This window comes from Dendrobates tinctorius, unplaced genomic scaffold, assembly GCF_039654945.1.
Source record: "Dendrobates tinctorius isolate UK_male_01 unplaced genomic scaffold, ASM3965494v1 ptg000307l, whole genome shotgun sequence".
Taxonomy (NCBI): domain Eukaryota; kingdom Metazoa; phylum Chordata; class Amphibia; order Anura; family Dendrobatidae; genus Dendrobates; species Dendrobates tinctorius.
Window position 1 is genome coordinate 1079367 of NW_027361974.1, and position 10365 is coordinate 1089731.

The window sequence follows — 10365 nt, forward strand, 5'->3', positions numbered from 1 at the left end:
ATAGGGATGAGGGGGACCATGCATAGCAGGATAGGGATGAGGGGTACCATGCATAGGAGGATAAGGATGAGGGGGACCATGCATAGCAGGATAGGGATGAGGGGGACCATGCATAGGAGGATAAGGATGAGGGGGACCATGCATAGCAGGATAGGAGGGGGGCAGCACATACCAGGATGGGAGACCATATACCAATAAAAGTGCCCCCCACCCGGGCGTAGAACGGGTTCATAGCTAGTAGATAGAGTCATATTGGCAGAGCCTGTGTGGTTCAAGAGCAACAGGAAATGAACAGAAATGTTTGTTTTGCTAATTATACCCTCTAATGTATTTATCTAGGGAGGTAGCGGGTAGTTTTTTATGCAGTATAATGCAACACAAGTTTGAAAAATTACAATTTGCATTTTTTTTACTGTCATGTTCATTTTTTTTTTTTTTTTTTACATTCTAAGGAACACACCTCAAATGTTATTGCACTAGTGTTTGTAGTAATTGTCGGTGTACATGTGGTAGCCTGGGTGAAGAAATGGTGTCATTAGTTGCCAAATATACTTTTTTTTTACCTGGGATGCTAATGGTCAGGGGGCAGTAGGGTGGGGTAATGTGGCCGTCCCTGTCTTTGTAAATTAGGTAGGCACACATGTGCCCTGATGAGCTCTCTCACATTGTACCTAATATTACAACGTGTATTTGGAGGAAAAGAGGTGTTTGTTTTTTTTTGGGGGGGGATAAAATTGGTGACATCTAATTTTATTCCAGGCCCTGCCTCTGATGATTCAGCGGTGACCACTAAGTCTAACCCCATCGGGCTGTGGGATCTTGTGGAGGAAGAGGAGCCATCACAGTCTGAAAACTCTTCTGCTTCAGAATCAGATTTCGTTTGACTCCAGAAACTAATGGAGCGAAGCAGGGTGCACCGCTGCGCCTCGGTAACCGTTCTGCACGCCATCGATTTTATATGAATGCCTAACAATAAGAACTAATCTAACAATAGTACACCTAATGTAATAGTAATATTTTGTTAATTTTATTTATTTTATGATTTTTTTAAACTTTTGAATGAACCTTAACTTTAAAGCCTAACCCTAAGCCCAACCCTAGTCCAACTCTAGTCCAACTACAACCCTAAACCCAACCCTACCCCCAACCATAAGGAGTTATCCCTAACCCCTGGCTAAAAGCAAAGAAAGAAAGAAATCAAAATTATAAAATGAAAACAAAAAACAACAAATTTAATCTGACTAGGGGGATGACAAATATTGGACTTTTGATCACTTTGAAAGGATCTATCACAGTGATCAAAAGTCAGGGCCCAATAGAGAAAATCTCTGTTGTTGGGTGCCGCCCGGCAGATCATTAACTAACTTGAGCCTTGTTCTGCCCATTCTGTGCAGCTAGATATTTTTAAGTGCTGTTCCAGCTATCGCCAGTAGGTGTCATAAGTTGCCCCTCTCCTTTTATTCATGTGTTTGGAATTTTCTATTCTCCAAATGGTTAATTGTTCAGATCCACCCCTTCTTTCTGCCTGGTCAACAACATGTAACCTTTTTTCCAGCCGTCTCCGGAGTAGCTCACACCTGCTCAGCTCTTTGCAAACCATTGCTTATAACAAGTGGATTCCGGTAAGGATAATGCAGTTATTAGTTATGCATCTCTGTTAGCAGCCATAATGCAGCCCCCTATGATGTTCATCTTGGAAGGAAAAATTTGGATTGAAGATCCCTTCCCGACCTTTGACGCCACGTAGGCGTCATGAAAGTCGGTGCCAATCCGAGCCATGACGCCTATGTGACGTCATGAGTTCATAGCCCCCCTGCGGGTCGGGTGACCGGGGTCACTGAAAGGTCACCTGACCTGCACACACAGGACCCTTTCTACTTCACCCCAGGGGGTGGCTTAGCCCCCCCCTTGGCTATAGTTGCTCTGATTGGCTGTTAAAAGTTTAACAGCCAATCAGAGCGATTGCAATATTTCACCATTGAAATTTGGTGAAATATTACAATCCAGCCATGGCCGATGCTGCAATAGCATCTGCCATGGCTGGAGACACCGATCAGACCCCCCCACTGACTGACGGCACCGATCGGCCGTCGCTGTCATCATCTGCTCCCCCTCCCCTCACCTTCCGATCCTCCCTCACCCCCCCGATACCTCCTATGTCCCTCTGGCCATCCCGATGTCCCACCATCCCAGATCATGGGCGCCACCATCTTGGAAATGGTGGGCGCATGCGCAGTGCACCCGCTGGACTCTGCCGGCTGCAGATTCATTCATTCATTTTGATCACTGTGATAAACTCTCACAGTGATCAAAATAAAAAAAGTAAATAATCCCCCTCCCTTTTTATCACCCCCATAGGTAGAAACAAACAATGAAATAAAGAAAATATTTTTATTTTTCCATTAGGGTTAGAATTAGGGTTAGGGTTGGAATTAGGGTTAGAAATAGGGTTAGGGTTAGAAATAGGGTTGGGATTAGGGTTAGGGTTGTAATTAGGGTTAAGATTAGGGTTAGGGGTGGGTTAAGGTTGGGATTAGGGTTAGGCTTGTGTTTAGGGTTAGAGTTGGGATTAGGGTTAGGGGTTAGAATTGGGGGGTTTTCATTGTTTAGGCACATCATGGGGTCTCCAAACGCGACATGGCGCCACCATTTATTCCAACCAATTTTGCATTTAAAAAGTGAAACAGTGCTCCCTCCATTCCGAGCCCCGACGTGTGCCCAAACAGTGGTTTACCCCCACATATGGGGTATCGGCGTACTCAGGAAAAATTGCACAACAACTTTGGGGGTCTAATTTCTCCTGTTACCCTTGGGAAAATAAAAGAATTGGGGCTAAAAAAAAATATTTTTGTGGAAAAAAAATATTTTTTATTTTCACGGCTCTGCGTTATAAACTTCTGTGAAGCACTTGGGGGTTCAAAGTGCTCACCACACATCTAGATAAGTTCCTTTGTGGGTCTATTTTCCAAAATGGGGTCACTTGTAGGAGAGCTCCAATATTTAGGCACACAGGGGCTCTCCAAATGTGACATGGTGTCGTTAATTGGAGCTAATTTTCCATTCAAAAAGTCAAATGGTGCTCCTTCCCTTACAGGCCCTGCAGTGTGCCCAAACAGTGGTTTATGACCACATATGAGGTATCGGTGCACTCAGGAGAAGTTGCCCAACAATTTTTTGGATCCTTTTTATCCTGTTCCCCATGTGAAAATGAAAAAACTGAGGCTAAAAGAAAATTTTTGTGAAAAAAAGTACTTTTTTTTACAAATCAATTTGTGAAGCACCTGGGGGTTCAAAGTGCTCACTATGCATCTAGATAAGTTCCTTGGAGGGTCTAGTTCCCAAAATGGGGTCACTTGTTGCGGAGCTCCAATGTTTAGGCGCACAGGGGCTCTCCAAAGGAGACATGGCAATCGCTAAATATTCCAGCATATTTTCCATTCAAAAAGTCAAATGGCGCTCCTTCCCTTCAGAGCCCTCCCGCGTGCCCAAACAGTGGTTTATGACCACATATGAGGTATCAGTGTACTCAGAAGAAATTGCCCAACAAATTTTAGGATCCATTTTATCCTGTTACTCATATGAAAATGAAAAAATTGATGCTAAAAGAAAATTTGTGTTGGAAAAATTAAAATGTCCATATTTTCCTTCCACGTTGCTTTAGTTCCTGTGAAGCACCTGAAGGGTTAATAACCTTCTTGAATGTAGTTTTGAGTAGCTTGATGGGTGCAGTTTTTAGAATGGCGTCACTTTTGGGTATTTTCTGCCATCTAGACCCCTCAAAGTGACTTAAAATGTGAGGTGGTTGTTACGTGTTACAGAACCACTCAGCACCCAGAATATGTTGTGCAGTTATATGTATGTATAATAGGTTCTATGTGAGATGCATGTCCCTAATGCATCAGCCCACAGGCTTCCCCCCTGGGCAGAGAGGACACGATTATCTGCCCGGGCTGCCTGCACGGGGTCTACTTCATGCAGCACTTGAGGGCCTCAAACCACCGAAGATTGTAGGGGGACCAGCTAGAAACCCGGCCTACCACAGTCCCCCTGGGGCGCAATGCCACACCTGCCGTCAGCTGGGCCACCTGCAAAGACAATGCCCCAACCGGACTCAGCATACCCAGTGGCCAAAGGCGGGAACAGCTACCTTCAGCCGGGCTGCTGTACACTGCTACCAAGGCGAAGCTGACCCGGCATTGGGGGCTACGACTAACCAAGGGGTGGAAGAGATGGAGGAAGTGCTGCATGAAGTAGACCCCGTGCAGGCAGCCCGGGCAGATAATCGTGTCCCCTCTGCCCAGGGGCGCAGCCTGTGGGCTGATGCATTAGGGACATGCATCTCACATAGAGCCTATTATACATACATATAACTGCACAACATATTCTGGGTGCTGAGTGGTTCTGTAACACGTAACAGCAGCCTTCAGCTCGTTTGCATTGTTGGCTCTGGTGTCTCATTTTCCCCTTGATAATACTCCATAGATTCTCTATGGGGTTAAGGTCAGGCGAGTTTGCTGCCAATCAAGCACAGTGATACTGTTGTGTGTACACCAGGTATTGGTACTTTTGGCAGTGTGGACAGGGGCCAAGTCCTGCTGGAGAATGACATTTCCATCTCCAAAAATCTTGTCGGCAGAGGGAAGCATGAAGTGCTCTACAATGTCCTGGTAGACGGCTGCGCTTACTTTGTACTTGATAAAACACAGTGGACCGACACCAGCAGATGACATGGCTCCCCAAACCATCACTGATTGTGGAAACTTCACACTAGACCTCCAGCAGCTTGGATTGTGGCCTCTCCACCGTTCCTCCAGACTCTGGGACCTTGATTTCCAAATGAAATGCAAAATTTACTTTCATCTGAAAACAACACCTTGGACCACTGACAACACTCCAGTTCTTTTTCTCCTTGGCCCAGGTAAGATGCTTCTGACATTGACTATTGGTCATGAATGGCTGACACAAGGAATGTGACACTTGTATCCCATGTCCTGGATACATCTGTGTGTGGTGGCTCTAGAAGCAATGATTCCAGCAGCAGTCCACTCCTTGTGAATCTCCCCCAAATTTTTAAATGGCCTTTCCTTAACAATCCTTTCCAGGCTGCGGTTATCCTGGTTGCTTGTGCACCTTTTTCTACCACACGTTTTCCTTCAACTCAACTTTCTGTTATTATGCTTGGATACAGCGCTCTGTGAACAGCCGGCATCTTTAGCAATGACCTTTTGTGGTTTCCCCTCCTTGTGGAGTGTGTCAGTGACTGCCTCCTGGACATCTGTCAGGTCAGCAGTCTTCCCCATGATTGTGGAGCTCCTGAAACTAAGGGACCTTTATAAACACTTAGGAAGCCTGTGCAGGTGTTTATTGTGAATTATTCTAATTTACTGAGATAATGACTTTTGGGTTTTCATTGGCTGTAAGCCATAATCATCAACATTACCAGAAATAAACACGTGACATAGATCACTCTGTAATGACTCTATAGGAGGAGAGTCACTTTATGTATTGAAGAACTGAAATAATTTAACTTTTTGATAATAATAATAATAATCTTTATTTTTATATAGCGCTAACATATTCCGCAGCGCTTTACAGTTTGAACATATTATCATCACTGTCCCTGATGGGGCTCACAATCTAAATTCCCTATCAGTATGTCTTTGGAGTGTGGGAGGAAACCGGAGTGCCCGGAGGAAACCCACGCAAACACGGGGAGAACATAGAAACTCCTTGCAGATGTTGTCCTTGGTGGGATTCGAACCCAGGACTCCAGCACTGCAAGGCTGCAGCGCTAACCACTGAGCCACCGTGCTGCCCAATGATGATTGATGATATTCTAATTTTGTGAGAGGCACCTGTAAGTTTACATCAGCATCATTCTTGAAATGACTTTTTTTTTTTGTTAAATTGTTTGAAAGGGTAAAATTTTATCTGCAATTTTTCATTGTTTCAATGCAATTTAACGAACCTATATTTTTAGGGACTGCTTCACTTTTGAAGCGACTTTGAGGGGTCTAGATGTGAGAAAACTGGCAAAAGAATACACATTTTAAAATCTGAGCCCCTCTAAATAATCAATAGTGCACTCAGAAAGTTTCATTATGATGGAACGTTAGGAGCCTCGAAGAATATAAAAAAGTGGGCATAATTCCCCGAGGTCTTCGCATGCAGATTTTTCCCTCTTGGGAAGCAGCTTCTGACTTCCAGTCTGTTTGGGAAACAGGGTTGGCTCAATGTTCGATTATTTTAATTGACATTTTGATTGAGCATGACCAGGCTCTGCTGAATAAAATAAAGGAGGAGAATAAAAAATGGGAGAACAAGCTGACTAACTTCGATAGGGACACTACTGTTGTTCCTTTTCAACAAAAATTAAAAACCACAATAGATCACTTTGAGAAAGAGAAAATCACTAGAAATAAATTCCAACGTGATAAACTAGATTACAGCAAAGGAAAAGCATATAAATGGGTACATCATGGTAATAGACGCCCCATCTCACGGGAACCCCAAGAAATAAACAACACTGCAGTAGCTAGGGATGTATCTTCTAGTGATTTTTTTTGTCCTCAGACCCCAGCGACGCAGAGGGCGCCGCGGGAGGGGTAGAAGGAAGAAGAGATATCTTCAAGAAGAACGGCAAACCACAAAGGAATTGGTCCCCCACGTTCAGGAGAGTGACAAGATACAACAAGAGAATAAGAGTCAGTGATAAGCGGTCATAAAGGAGCACTTAGGAAGCAACCCAGGGGCAGACAAAAATGTCAGGTCTACACCGCAGCTCCAGCCGGATAGGGGCAATGAGAAAATGGAAACGGTCTTAGGAGCGCAGGAAAGAGACTCAGACAAGAGATGGAGTTAAACCACAACGCGTTTCGATGGAGAATCTTCATCAGGTGGAAGTTCCACCTGATGAAGACGGATTCTCCGTCGAAACGCGTTGTGGTTTAACCCCATCTCTTGTCTGAGTCTCTTTCCTGCGCTCCTAAGACCTTTTCCATTTTCTCATCAAGATACAACAAGAGACAATGACTACCTCAAGTGGAATCGTGGGATCACAAGGTAACCTGCAGGCGATCAACCTCGCTTCTTATGTACTATCAGATTTGTAGACACGGGTCTTGTGTAAAGGGTTATCTTTCTCCCTTATGAATGTTCTTGATTAATTCATTTTCATTAAGGACCTGTATTTTGTTTTGTCGACAGCTCATCTTTAAAATGTTATTCCATCAGCCAACCATTGCTGATTCTTTCCCAGATGACGAGAGACAGGTGTTTCTGGATCTCTTCGACCTATTACAGGAAAATGAAGTAGCAGAAACAAAAGGAAGATTTTCCAGACGACTCCCCTCCCAGGCCACTCCATCTCTTGCTTTGTTTCCTACAGTTCAAATCTTCTTTGAAAAGGTATGTAGGGATGTCCAGAGACTAAAACTAGACCCCAACAAACATAACTTTAGCAAGGAGGAAAGGAAGGCCCTACAAAAAATAAAAAACAACAACAAATTTGTAGTCCGTTTTGTGGCCCCATGAACAATATCAAGGAGGTAAAGGCGCCAGTTACATGATGAAAACTGCTATGTTCTTTTACCTTCTGATCCAACAACAGTATTCAAGGATAAAATTGATTGTCTTATCAACAGGGCACTACGGGAAGGAACAGTGATGAAAAAAGAAGCAGAGTTTTTAACCACTCCGGTTCCGGTTATTCCAACATTTTATGCCTTACCAAAGGTGCCTAAGTGCGTTAAGGAGCCACCAGGTTGGCCCTTTGTCTCCGGGGAGGGCAGTCTTTTTGAGCGCACTTGTATCTTTATAGACCATTTTCTCCACCCGTTGGTCTTGTCCCTTAAACCTTACACTAGGGACTCTAGCCATTTGATGCAGCTCTTGGAAAATCTGGATTTACCTGATGAGACCTACCTTGTGAGCATGGATGTGGAAGCCTTATACACCAGCATCTCACACACCCTAGGTATGCAAGCGGTGAAATATTTTCTTGACAAGGGTTCCAACAGAAACACCCACCATGATCGTTTTCTATTGGAACTGTTTTATTTTGTCTTGGACAGAAATTACTTTGTTTTCGATAAAAAATATTACAGACAAAGGACCGGCGCAGCAATGGGTGCCCGCTGCGCACCTTCATATGCCAACCTTTTTCTTGGGTGGTGGGAGGAACAAACTGTGTATCAACATCAGGCCTTCCATGATCATGTTTTTAGGTGGCAACGTTATACTGATGACGTTCTGTTTTTATGGAGGGGCTCCCCTGATCAATGTATTGAATTCATCAATGATCTTAATAGTAACCCATTTAACATCAGGCTTACTCATGTCATTTCAGCTATCTCCATAGACTTCCTTGACATTAAATTATCCATTGATGATTCCCAGATCATCTGCAGCCTTTTTCGAAAAAAAAACCCATCTACAAATAGTTTTTTACACTACTCAAGCTTCCACCCGCAACATCTGAAAAACGGAATCCCAAAGGGTGAACTCCTCCGACCTAGAAGAAACTGCAGCTCTGAGTTGGAATTTACTGAAAAAGCAAAAGATTTGACTATGCGTTTCAGGCTAAGAGGTTACCCATGGAAGGTTGTTTCAGGAGCATACCAATATGGCCGTAGTCAAGACAGAACTAAGCTACTAAATAATAAAAAGGTATGTGAATCCTCCCGTCCCCTTCCGCTAATCACCACTTTTAAATAACCAGTGGTCTGACATTCCAGGGATCCTCATGAGGAATTAGGACATCCTTTTGAGTGATAATAGGATCACTCCTTTCATTTCTGATTCACCTGCCCTGGTGGCCAGGAGGGCAAAAAAACGTAAAGGATGACCTCTGCCATAGCCACTATCAAAGACCCACTAAGAAACTTAATCGGGGAACAAGGATTTGGGGTTCTAACCCCTGTGGGAACTGCAGTATCTGCCAACTTTTAATAGCACAGGATGGTTATTGTATTCAATCTTTATCTTTTCAGATTCGTCCTAGAGACAACTTCAATTGCAAGACTTCAAATCTCGTATATGCCATTTTCTGCAGTTCTCCTAAAATTTATGTGGGACAAACCACCCAACAACTTAGGAGAAGAACACAACAGCATCTCTCAAACATCTCTACTGCTTCCAAGGACCGAGAAAAGGGAAAATCACTCTCCTCTGTGGCTGCACAGTTTTGGACACTCATGGAGGCATTTTCCTTCTTAGGGCAATTTTTGGCACCTTTCTAGGAGTCTTTTGTCATATACATATTTGTTTGTTTTTTTATAACTGCCCTCCCCCGTATGTGATCATTCAGACTTTTAGGCTTGAGAGTATCATCCCTCTTTGGGAAAACTTTCTCTCCTTATTTTCATCCACAATATTTGCGTGTCAGTATTATTGGTATTTTTTATATTTTCTGGACATACAAGAAACCTACTATGATCTGTTTTTTTTATACATGTATTTATCCTGTTGAGCCATATAAAAGCTAATTGTTTATGAGGCATGAATATATAAAATAGCAATAATAAACTATTGTGTGATCGATTTATATGAAAAATTATTTTTTGTTATATTTGGGGCATTTGCTCATTTGTATCCTTTATCAATTTAGGGGAGTAGTTTCTCATTTTATACTCCTTCAGCAATATCTAACTTTTTACCCTTTTCCCTCTTTTTTGGCCATTTAGTTTTACGCTCTGATGGCCGCCTGACTGCAGTCTAATTTGTGACTAACATCTGGTTGTTGGCCCATCTATTTTCATCAAGGGATTATAGGGGAAGTATCACTCTGCATTTGTTTGAAAGGTTTTTATGGGACTTTCCATTTATAGAGACTGTATGTACATGTGAAATCTAACTGTAGGCCTATTTAACTTCTTCAGACTATGACATGGCACATCAGTTTTTCAGGCTCCTATATTTATTTACTGATGATACTATTTCTGTAATACGCTCGGATGGCTGCCTGATTGCAGCTCAATCTTTGCTGGTTAAATACCTGTTTTTTTTACTTTTTTACTTTTCATCAAGGGTCTTGTGGGGAGCAGGTACGGACTGGGGCTGTAATTCAGTCCTGGCATTTGAAATCACACAGGCCCATGTTGTCCGTGTCCCCAAGAACCAGATGACTATATTACTAATATTACCCTGGACGGAGGAAAGGAAGAACACCGATTCTGTAAGCAACGTAGCAGACAAGGTAGCCCATGACCACACAGGCCCCTCTGGCATGTGCCAGAATTGCCAGATGACCAGTCCAGCCATGTTCGGGGGGCAGCACCTGAGCATTCCTATTGTAGACCCTGAGAGGAGGGGAGGGTGCTTGACGAGAAACGGAAAACTTCCATCACCCATTGAGGTCACTAGAAA

The 10365-nt window shown here is 43.3% G+C and overlaps 1 long non-coding RNA gene across 2 annotated transcripts; it reads left to right on the forward strand.

Moving 5' to 3' along the window:
- Window positions 1-847: 847 nt before the first annotated feature.
- LOC141073584 (uncharacterized) lies at window positions 848-9518 on the forward strand. Of its 2 annotated transcripts, XR_012227008.1 has the most exons (4): window positions 848-929; window positions 7207-7407; window positions 8348-8667; window positions 8991-9518. It is a non-coding gene; the product is annotated as an uncharacterized lncRNA (long non-coding RNA). The 2 variants fall into 2 exon arrangements; XR_012227009.1 differs by lacking the exons at window positions 8348-8667; window positions 8991-9518 and adding an exon at window positions 7644-7727.
- The last annotated feature ends 847 nt before the right edge of the window (window positions 9519-10365 follow it).